This window comes from Schistocerca americana, chromosome 4 (assembly GCF_021461395.2).
Source record: "Schistocerca americana isolate TAMUIC-IGC-003095 chromosome 4, iqSchAmer2.1, whole genome shotgun sequence".
NCBI lineage: Eukaryota > Metazoa > Arthropoda > Insecta > Orthoptera > Acrididae > Schistocerca > Schistocerca americana.
This window is the reverse complement of record NC_060122.1, coordinates 64,716,555-64,727,985: the sequence shown is the minus strand read 5'-3', so window position 1 is coordinate 64,727,985 and position 11,431 is coordinate 64,716,555. Positions and strand designations below refer to the sequence as shown.

At 38.0% G+C, this 11,431-nt stretch overlaps 1 protein-coding gene across 1 annotated transcript in view; it reads left to right on the top strand.

Moving 5' to 3' along the window:
- Positions 1-3,851: 3,851 nt before the first annotated feature.
- Positions 3,852-11,431, top strand: part of LOC124612804 (ribosome biogenesis protein SLX9 homolog) — a 90,714-nt gene continuing 83,134 nt past the window's right edge. Inside the window, exon 1 of the mRNA XM_047141221.1 lies at positions 3,852-3,997. The gene's annotated coding sequence lies outside the window, so the exon portion shown is untranslated. The remainder of the gene's footprint in view (positions 3,998-11,431) is intronic.

The following is an 11,431-nucleotide window of genomic DNA, read 5'->3' as shown; positions in this document are numbered from 1 at the left end:
ACTCAGCAGACTAGAAACAGTATTCATGATAACAATTTGAAAAGAAATACTGCAGAGATTTAATAGTGTAAACCTGAAACTGCAAAGTGTAAATATTGATATTAAAATAGTGCATGAATGCACCTATAAAAGTTCACGAAAACGCAAACTTCATGATGACGAAGAAGCGGACTTTGAAGAAGTTTTTCTGACTGGAAGGGAAAAATTTAGACTCGAAACATTTCTCCCAGTACTCGACAGCATGTACGCCCAATTAGTGAGAAGTAAGGAAAGCTATAGAACCCTGTTGGACTCCTTTACAGTTTTCAGTAACCTTAAGAACACTTCACCTAATGATATTGCTGAATGTGCAGCAAAACCCCAAGCGTCATATGACAGATTTAGAGCCTTGCTTCCCTAGTGAATATGTACATTTCGCGAAACTTTTGAAATCTTCTGAGATTAGTGATATACCAGTCGAAATGAGTAAATTTTTACAAAAATAGAGGTTACAGTCAGTATTTCCGAATGTTGACATTTATCTTAGAATATTTCTGCGTATGGCACTTACAAATTGTTCAGCAGAACGCTCGTTTTCGGCTCTTAAACGATTGAAATGGTACCTATGTTATACGTTGTCTGATGAGGGACTGAACGTCTTGTCCATTCTTCCAATCGAAGCTGATCTCCTAATTGATAACCGTCTGAACTATGAAGATACGATCAACGAGTTTTCTGCTGCCAAAACCAGATGCAAAATTTGCTGACTGGTTAGTTTGTTTATTTATTCATATTACTTCTAAAAAGTTAAAATTGTAATGTGATTTTTATTGTAATGTAGAGCACATTCATTGGGTTTACACACTACGTATTACCTGTTTATTTTACAACTGTTGATGGCAGAACGCGGAACTAAACCTCGTTTACGTGCAGACGTGACCGAAGGCGTCCAGAAAATACTAAACAATACCGGAATGACCCAGGTCGCTGTACAGTCAGGTCATACTGATACTGTATAGTATATTACAACTGATGCGTATTCTTGGCATCTGCTGAAATGTGTAGTTATCGCGGAAATATACGTTATCGGAGAGTACACTCAGATGAGAAAGTGTTAATAAATAATGTAGTTCAGTTCTGTCGATAAATATGTAAAAGCTTTCCTAATACTGTTAGAATGAGCTATGGTGAGAACAGTAGCTGAAGTACAAAACTGTCCAGACCTTATATGTATTGAAGGTATTATGTACACTTACTATGCAGCATCTAGCTACACAGACTCTGATGCTTTACACGTTAACTATTAGACTATAAAAAAATGATTTTTCCATACTAGTCTGTAAAATCATGCAATAGCAAATCTAGTTCTGTGTTTGTTCGTCTACATTTAGTTATTAGTTCATGCACCATAATCTCTATTTTATTTTTATTTCTTGTGCTTTCCTATAGATTCTGTATTAATACCGAATGTGTTTTTTTTAATCTGCTGTACATTCTAGTTATTAGATCTTAAAATGACAGTTTAATTTTAATTTTGAATGTGTCTCTGTAAAAGTGCGTATTAATTTCTAATGTATGACACGTTCGCTTCAATTTTTAGGTCATAACACAACTTTTTTATTTTAATTTCCACCGCTTTCGCGTAAAAGAACATATTAAAAGTGAATGTATAGCAGAAATCCATTGTCTCCTACATGCCTTGCTGAATTTTTAGACCATAAAAGGAAAGTTGTTTTCCTTGTGTTTGTTTCTGTTGTCTTTTGACAGAAGAATGTGTTAACACAATGCAGTTGTAGGTTTGTTTTATCTGCTGCCATACACCAAGTACAGTTCAGGAACCATCTTACATTTTGATTGAGAGCGACTAGACCACTGAAGCGTCCTTCAGAACAACGAACAGCAGAGTATGGAAACAGGTCACAGTGCTCTCACCCAAAATGGCAATTGTGAAGTGATCGGGTAATAGTTATTATTTAAAACATGTTTTTTTGGGGAGGGCGCAAAAATTTTAAATCCGCCACTGAAAAGGGGTGTTGTAGTGAAACCTATCATACACAGTGAAATGAATTCACGATACCAAACTGATTTAATCGATAAGCGGGCAATCCTGGACAAAAAGTCGAAGTTCATACTGGAATACCAAGATAATTTGACAAAATTTGTTATCCTTCGAAAAGGAGTGATTGAGTAGCAAATCATCTTTTGGCCATTTTTACCACCTTCGGTTCCCCAAGTATCCTTCATTCTGATAATGGTAGAGAGTTTTGTAACCAAGTCATTCACAGTTTATGTGGGTTGTGCAATGATATAAAGATAGTCCATGGGAAGCTGGGGCACATTCAGTCTCAGGGATCACTCGAAAGAGCAAATCAGGATATCGAAAATACGTTATCAACTTGGATGGAAACAAATGAAACTTCAAAACGGTCTGAAGGGCCGTGGTTTGTGCATGCAATGAAAAATAGTGCTTATCATGAAAGGATCAAATTCAAAAATGGCTCTGAGCGCTATGGGACTTAACATCTGTGGTCATCAGTCCCCTAGAACTTAGAACTACTTAAACCTAACTAACCTAAGGACATCACACACGTCCATGCCCGAGGCAGGATTCGAACCTGCGACCGTAGCAGTCGCACGGTTCCAGACTGAGCGCCTAGAACCGCTAGACCACCACGGCCGGCATGAAAGGATCAGATGTTCATCATATGAAGCCATGTTTGGGGTTCCAATGAAAATAGGCATTGCAACCTCAGTTGTTCCATGTGATTTAATAAAAGAAGACTCGGAAACAGTGTCAAACACAACTTCCACTGACTCACAGGAAATTGAAAATGATGGGCTATGAATTGATGCCAGTGAATCAAGTACTGGAACAGAAGGGACAGAGGTAAAAAGTGCAGCTGCAGCAGGTGAGGAAGTACCAGAGACACAGAATTTGATGACAGTTAACAACTACACACCGGCACCAGCTGATGGTTGTGACGAGACGCTGACAACTTCCAATGGTGTTAATAAAGTGAAGCGGATCCGAGAAGCTGCCAAAGAAGGTCTTCAATTGCAGGCAAAGAAAATGAAAGCAACCTCATGTAACAAAATGCCAAAAGTTTCATTTGGACAGAATGTGAGAATTAAAGCACCGGATGTAGACAGGGCAAAAATTATTGCAAAATCTATAATAGCTGTAGTGATAAATATTCAGGGTGATGAATTTCATCAACTTGGTACCAAAGCTGATTAACTGAAGTCATTGTACACGAGGAACCAATTAACATTGTGTAAGGAAAATTTTATCAACGGCGAAGAAGTAGCAAAAGAAGAAATTAGTCTATAGGAAGCGGTTGCCAAACAATATTTTGTTGAAGTATAAGGGTTCAAAAAGTGCAAATGCTTAAAAAAGTTTTGAATTTAAAAAATGCTTGTGTAAATCGTTTTCGATATTATGGAATTCGAAATGCCACAATAGTCAGCCTTGTTGTAACGAAAATTAACGTTACAAGTTAACATATTGTACAACATTTTTCACTAATATGTAATATTGCTCATTATATTCACATTGGAATGAAAGAAAGTTAAAAATGCATAAATTTACAATAAATATTAACCATTTCAATAAATTTCTAAGCTCATTTTTCTTAATAAATACGGTTTTACCAGTTGGCATGGGTACATCCTAAGTTTTAGGAACGTCTCTAGGTAAAAGTTCTAAATCTATGCAAATTTCGGCCTTTTACCACAACGTTATGGTAAGTTTTAGGCTTCACCAGTTAATTCTATGATTTACCAATCATCTTACTTTCACAGTAACATATATACAAATAAAGGCAGATGTTAATAAGGGCACGGCACCTCGGTACGCACGGCAATCTTTGATCAAGTCACAGATTTTGCAATCCTCGCTCGCCTTAGGTATCGATATCCTCATAGGTTGTTTACTCACTCAGGTGTAGGGTAAACAAGTATACACAACGACAACGTTGCCTTCAAGCGCATCTGGAGCATCGTATTTGTAGCTGAAAAGGTGGGTGCTTGCGTTTGGGATATAAGCTACATATTATTATGTGTATTTAATTAACCCACTGGATCATATGCGTTTCAGTGTAGATTACAATCTGGAGTTTGCATGTCTATATGATAGAAACTCAGTTATTGAATATCATAGGGCTACTGTAGATATTTTCTTAGAAATTTATCAGAAGCCTTTTTATTTGCAATGCATTTTATGTCTTATAACTTCTTGAACAATTTTATTCTCATAGCGTGTGCACCTTTCTGACACATAAACTGGCTGAGTTAAAATGAAAGCTTCCTTTTACTCTTGTGTTGTGAATGTGTATGCGTGAACAGTCTTCGTCATACTGTCAGCCTTCGTCACAATTTTTGGATAGCATGTGATATATGATAACTGTCTCCCATCGAAATCTTGCTCCGCTAACAGAACACTGTGTAGCAGCATTTGATGTCGGAGTTGGATTGCTTCGTGGTAATCTACATGAGTAATGGTTTAGCCAATATATGTGAAGGCGAAATAAATTTATGTGGCAATAGATTTATCCGTAGCGTAGTCCGATGTCTACGTTCGCGACATATATAACGCACATTTCATTATAAAAACTCCAAGATAAACTAATAAAAATTGTTTTACATAACATAAAATATTTGACGAATATGCCCTATACTAACTACGAAAAATGCAAGAGATGGTCCCTATGTAATACTGACTCTGAATGGTCGAAAGGAACACCTAAAGGACTTGACATTTGGCAAAGCTTGTAAATGATGTCGTGCTTGAGAGCTCAATTTTGTTAGGAGAATGTTAGAGATGCAAGATAGGAAGAAGGGCAGCATCAGTTGTACATTTTTAATCTGCTTATTGCAGGTTGATTTCACTGCTGTTTAGCTATCTTCGCTGCAGTCTTATCCAAGTCATGATGACTCATTGTAAATGTCATTGTTTCTTATATGTGATGTCTATGGGAGTACTATGTGTGATTCTGTTTATGATGAGTCATCGTGTCTTGGATATAATTGCACTGAAAATAGCAACACAGTAGCTAAAATCAATCTACAGTAAACAGATTAAAAATTTACAACCAGTGCTGCCCTTCCTCCTATTGGATCTCATGAACCATTTTGGTGCCTGTTGGGGATATACTTCCTACTAAATGTTTTTCTGTACAGCGTTTAAAGGAATACTGTACGCACAAACAAAGTTGACACTCTGGCGCAGTGGCTGATGGGAGCAACTTCAGAGGCATTTCCCTTTTACAGCTGCTCCCATCAGCCAGTGCACTGAGTGTCAGCTTTGTGTGTTTAATGTGTGGTACCACTTCTGTACGCCCCTGGCATTTAGTGGCAGTCCGCTGCACCAACTGTAGTTTCTGTTTGTAGTGAAATATATCCTTCAGGACTGTGGGAAGTATATATCCCACCAAACAATGGTGTTTTAATGATTATTCGGAAATATTGATGCCACCAAAATAGTATCTGGAAGGGGCTCGAGAAGTATACTTTCCACAAAATTAATCTGTCATTTGTGGTCCTTGGGAAACATACTTACACCAACTTAGGGGTATCCCAAAGCTTTTGGGAATACTTCTTCCCACCTCTGTTTATGCCTGACTCCTTGTGCTAGTACACTGCACCAGGTGTATGAAAACTGCTACAACGATCAGTTTTTGTTTGTCAAGGGATCACTATTGTTGTTGGAACACACTGCTTCACTTCTGCAATATACATTATTGTGACCTGTATCAGCTCATTATTGTGTGATAAAGTTTCAAGGATTGTTTTCACATTGTGGTAGGTAAACTTATTTTTTAAATAAAGTAGGTAAAAAGAAAACAGAAAGGGGAAGTGGGAAATCCATTTACCACCACAGTTTTAATACCTCACAAAGTTGCTGTGGTGATATGTGTACCAGCATAGTTTTTGGTCCTAAATCACAAAAATTAAATTATCGAAAAATAAATATAGCCAGTTGACCACAATTCTAATACGATACCAAAAAAAAAAAAAAAAAAAATCTTTTCTGATGCAAAAAATGTGTCCGGGAAATGGTTAATAAGCTTATGTAGCAAGTTGTTCCTGATGGAAACAAACGTGAAGGGTGTTAAAATTTATCATGTTGATTCCTTTAGATTAGTCCTAAAATGTGCATGCTATTTACTGTTTTTTCTTTTTTTGTGTATATTGCTTTCAAAACTGTGTAAATGCCCTTTTAATTAACTCAGTGGATAGAATTCTGACTTCCTAAACACTGCTGGGAATTAATTTGGTTGAATTTTGATAATGAACTTTATCAACTTATTGTTCATTACTTTATCCAGTATATTGATAAAACTAGAGGATTTGTAGTTGATTGATAGATAATCATTATATCTTTCTCACTAGCTGTGAAAGTAGTTTTTGCTTGGATATTTTAAACACTCACAGAAAAGACACCTGATTATAGTGCACAGTTTCATATGGGTGAGGAAGAGGCACAATCAGTTTTGGTTTTCTGTGTGGGATATGATCTGTTCCTGCTGAGTATGTTTTTCTTAGTTCTTTCAAGGCCATTACAGATCAATCATAGGTTGCAATTCCACATATCTGCTTTGACCCATGACTTAAGTGTGTTGAATGTCGAATCAAAGCCGGCTGCGGTGGCCGTGCGGTTCTAGGCGCTGCAGTCCGGAACCGCGGGACTGCTATGGTCGCTGGTTCAAATCCTGCCTCGGGCATGGATGTGTGTGATGTCCTTAGGTTAGTTAGGTTTAAGCAGTTCTAAGTTCTAGGGGACTTATGACCTAAGATGTTAAGTCCCATAGTGCTCAGAGCCATTTTTTTGTCGAATCAAAACACTGTTTAAATTTCAATTTATTTTATTTGATCAACCAGCTTCAGCACTACATTACAGCATCTTCAGGCCCAATGACTGACATGTAGGAGGAATCCCATTTCTGGTCCAGCCGAAATAAGTGCCAGCATTCAGTGACTGGTATCCGTAGATTTCTTCATACAACGCTGATCCCTTCAGTCATCGCTGTGTTAAGAATAAATCTATAGATACAATCACTGAATGCTGACCCTTGTTTTGGCTGGACCATAGGTGGGATTCGTGTTATCCATAGGTCAGCGGGGCTGAAATGACGTAACATAGTGCTGACATTGGTTGCTCAGATAAACTAACAACTGGAAATTCAGACAGCTGGAGGTTTTTCTTTTTATTTGACATCTTCTATTGAACAGCCGATGCCCCACAACCATCTGTATAAAGATGATCTGACAGAGACTTAAGTATGTTGTTTCGTGTGAAATCATTGAGGCTTTGAAACGGATGGTGTTTGTAAAGGGCATGCTGGAGGAAGTAGTGACACACGCTAATGTTTTTATTGATTTTATTTTATGGGGAATGGGGGAAAGAAATACAGTTGAAGAAGAATGGGTAGCTTTGAGGAATGAAATAGTGAAGGCAGCAGAGGATCAAGTAGGTAAGAAGACGAGGACCAGTAGAAATCCTTGGGTAACAGAAGAGATACTGAATTTAATTGATGAAAGGAGAAAATACAAAAATGCAGTAAGTGAAGCAGGCAAAAAGGAATGCAAATGTCTCAAAAATGAGATTGACAGGAAGTGCAAAATGGCTAAGCAGGGATGGCTAGAAGACAAATGTAAGGATGTAGAGGCTTATCTCACTAGGGGTAAGATAAATATTGCCTACAGGAAAATTAAAGAGACCTTGGAGAAAAGAGAACACTTGCATGAATATCAAGAGCTCAGATGGAAACCCAGTTCTAAGCAAAGAAGGGAAAGCAGAAAGGTGGAAGGAGTATATAGAGGGTCTATACAGGGGCGATGTTCTTGAGGACAATATTATGGAAATGGAAGATTATGAAGATGAAATGGGATACATGATACTGTGTGAAGAGTTTGACAGAGTACTGAAAGTCAAAACAAGGCCCCGGGAGTAGACAACATTCCATTAGAACTACTGAAAGCCTTGGGAGAGCCAGTCCTGACAAAGCTCTACCATCTGATGAGCAAGATGTATGAGACAGGCAAAATTCCCTCAAACTTCAAGAAGAATACAATAATTCCAATCCCAAAGAAAGCAGGTGTTGACAGGTGTGAAAATTACCGAACTATCAGTTTAATAAATCACAGCTTCAAAATACTAACGCAAATTATTTACAGACGAATGGAAAAACTGGTGGAAGCCGACCTCGGGGAAGATCAGTTTGGATTCCGTAGAAATGTTGGAACACGTGAGGCAATACTGACCCTACGACTTATCTTAGAAGAAAGATTAAGGAAAGGCAAACCTACGTTTCTAGCATTTGTAGACTTAGAAAAAGCTTTTGACAATGTTGACTGGAATACTCTCTTTCAAATTCTGAAGGTGGCAGGGGTAAAATATAGGGAGCGAAAGGCTATTTACAATTTGTACAGTAACCAGATGGCAGTTATAAGAGTCGAGGGGCACGAAAGGGAAGCAGTGGTTAGGAAGGGAGTGAGACAGGGTTGTAGTATCTCCCCAATGCTATTCAATCTGTATATTGAGCAAGCAGTAAAGGAAACAAAAGAAAAGTTCGGAGTAGGTATTAAAATCCATGGAGAAGAAATAAAAACTTTGAGGTTCGCCGATGACATTGTAATTCTGTCAGAAACAGCAGAGGACTGGAAGAGCAGTTGAACGGAATAGACAGTGTCTTGAAAGGAGGGTATAAGATGAACATCAACAAAAGCAAAACAAGGATAATGGAATGTAGTCGAATTAAGTAAGGTGATGCTGAGGGAATTAGATTAGGAAATGAGACACGTAAAGTTGTGAAGGAGTTTTGCTATTTGGGGAGCAAAATAACTGATGGTGGTTGAAGTAGAGAGGATATAAAATGTAAACTGGCAATGGCAAGGAAAGCGTTTCTGAAGAAGAGAAATTTGTTAACATCGAGTATTGATTTAAGTGTTAGGAAGTCGTTTCTGAAAACATTTGTATGGAGTGTAGCCATGTATGGAAGTGAAACGTGGACGATAAATAGTTTAAACAAGAAGAGAATAGAAGCTTTCGAAATGTGGTGCTACAGAAGAATTCTGAAGATTAGATGGGTAGATCACATAACTAATGAGGGGGTATTGAATAGAATTGGGGAGAAGAGGAATTTGTGGCACAACTTGGCTAGAAGAAGGGATTGGTTTGTAGGACATGTTTGGAGGCATCAAGGGATCACCAATTTAGTACTGGAGGGCAACATGGAGGGTAAAAATCGTAGTGGGAGAACAAGAGATGAATACATTAAGCAGATTCAGAAGGATGTAGACTGCAGTAGGTACTGGGAGATGAAGAAGCTTGCACAGGATAGAATAGCATCGAGTGCCGCATCAAACCAGTCTCAGGACTGAAGACCACAACAACAACATTTTATTTTTTATTTATTTATTTACTTTTTTAAGTGATGGTAATGCTGCAGTGGAGTTTTCCCTATGTAGTTTTTTGGTGATTTTCGAGGTTCTTGGTTGCATGTAAAGTGGTTATTTAATTTCAGTAGTTACTGGATAACAATTTCTTTTTTTTTGGGGGGGAGGGCGCTTTTAGTTTTTCTTTTGAAATTTATTTGTTGAATTAATTTTTGTGTTTGTCATTCATTTTTAGGTGTAATCTAACCATTGAATTCAACATTTGTTTGTTGTTGGCTGTGATAGTGCAGGATATGGGTGCCACCACAAAGTTTTAAAGTTGTACGGTGTAATTTTCCAGTGTGTTCGGTGTCACCAGTGTGGTGCATCGATGCAGTTAACAAGAGGTCCTGATTATTGAACGGAGAACTTTATGTGTGGGGGTAATGTTTGGAGATCTGTTTAGAGATTTCTGGTTAAAGCAATCTAGGTTAGCCTTGCAGGATATTGTGTTGTTAACTAGCCATTGGTGTTATTGTTATTCTGTTGCATGCACGATAAGAGTGTGACTGATAGGTGTGACCTGAATTGCTATTCTTTTTGTCGTGAGGTACATAATAAGGTTTTTTTTTTAGTAGAGGTGTATTTAGAGGGCTGGGAGTAGTTGTAGAAATTGAAGAATTGCAGTTTGAGAAGATTAAGCATGAGAGGGGTGATAGAAGTGTATTGCAGAGGGGTCAGCTATAGTTGGATTGTTTTTCTTCATTTAGGGATTTGGGTAGTAGGGGTTTTCATCATTTAACTGTAAATCGTAGTGTAAAGACTATTCAATGAGGGACACATTAAAGATCTGGTGTATTTACCACCTCTATCATGTGATGTAGCAGAGCTCCAGGATAGAATACGGGAAGCGACTGCCACAATCGATGTTGCCATGCTGGGATGGCTCTTCAAAATGCAGTATGTATGACATTTGTACAGTGTTTAGTTCTTGTGCAATAAATAATTGGAAGTGTTCCCAGACTTTATGTAGAACCTGTAAGTGCTGAATTTTGTATCTCTCATTGGTGAAGAATTAAAGTAGTTTATGCTATCGCGATGAAAATTCCTGCACTTGGAGCGTGCTGTTCTTTAATAGTTCTGAAAGTAATCTTAAATAATCAAGCTTCACGGTCATTGAATTCTGTATAACTTTTATAGACGACATGAATTTATGTGTACTGTGGAACTTCAATTATACGCCCTCCAATTTTATGTTTTTTGTCATTCTATGCCATAAATTCATTTCCCCTGTGAAAAACACTTAAGATCAATGCTAAACATTCCTTGAGTTTGCATTTCTTCCCAGTAAGGTTGCCTCAATTCTAAGTTCCTACCTGATGTCCTGCTTGGCTTCATAACGTTTTCTTCCTATTGACATTTGATGTGACGCAAAAGACAGATGGTTTGTACCACGGATGGTGGTGGAGTTAAGGGAATATTTTAGGCAGTTGCGGTGAGGTAAGACGTGAGAAAGGAAATGCTGATGTAATCCATGATCAGTGTTGCCACCACAACTTCCAACATTTAGCTTAACCATGCAATTATGATACAGCTACTGCTAGGTTGCAGTGATAATGGAAAAACAAGACAGTCGACACAGTGTTTGGACCTAATCAATATATGACAAAGAGGTTCAGCCACCACCTTTTCTTATGCCATTTATAACTTGGTCTCAACTTTTTGTATTTCCGATGTGCTGTATTCAGCAACAGTATCAATTGTCAACCTTCTAAATTCAAACACTGAATGTGGAAGAATATGCTTGATTATAATAGAGGAAACATCACCCATTTCTGGCTAATGAACTCTTATTGGCTGGTGAGCTGTTTTTGGCTGGTGCCTTGTTAAGTCACCCAATAGCCAGTACAGCCACCACACCACACTAACACATGTAAAATGAGCTTGCCTACTGGACATGTGAAGAGGGGGAGTGGTCCTTCAACAATGGGAGTGCAGTTAGGCATGAAAACATTTTGTGAAGTGCTGCAAATATATTTCTTGTGCAGATGATGTGCTATCACAGAGATGTGACATG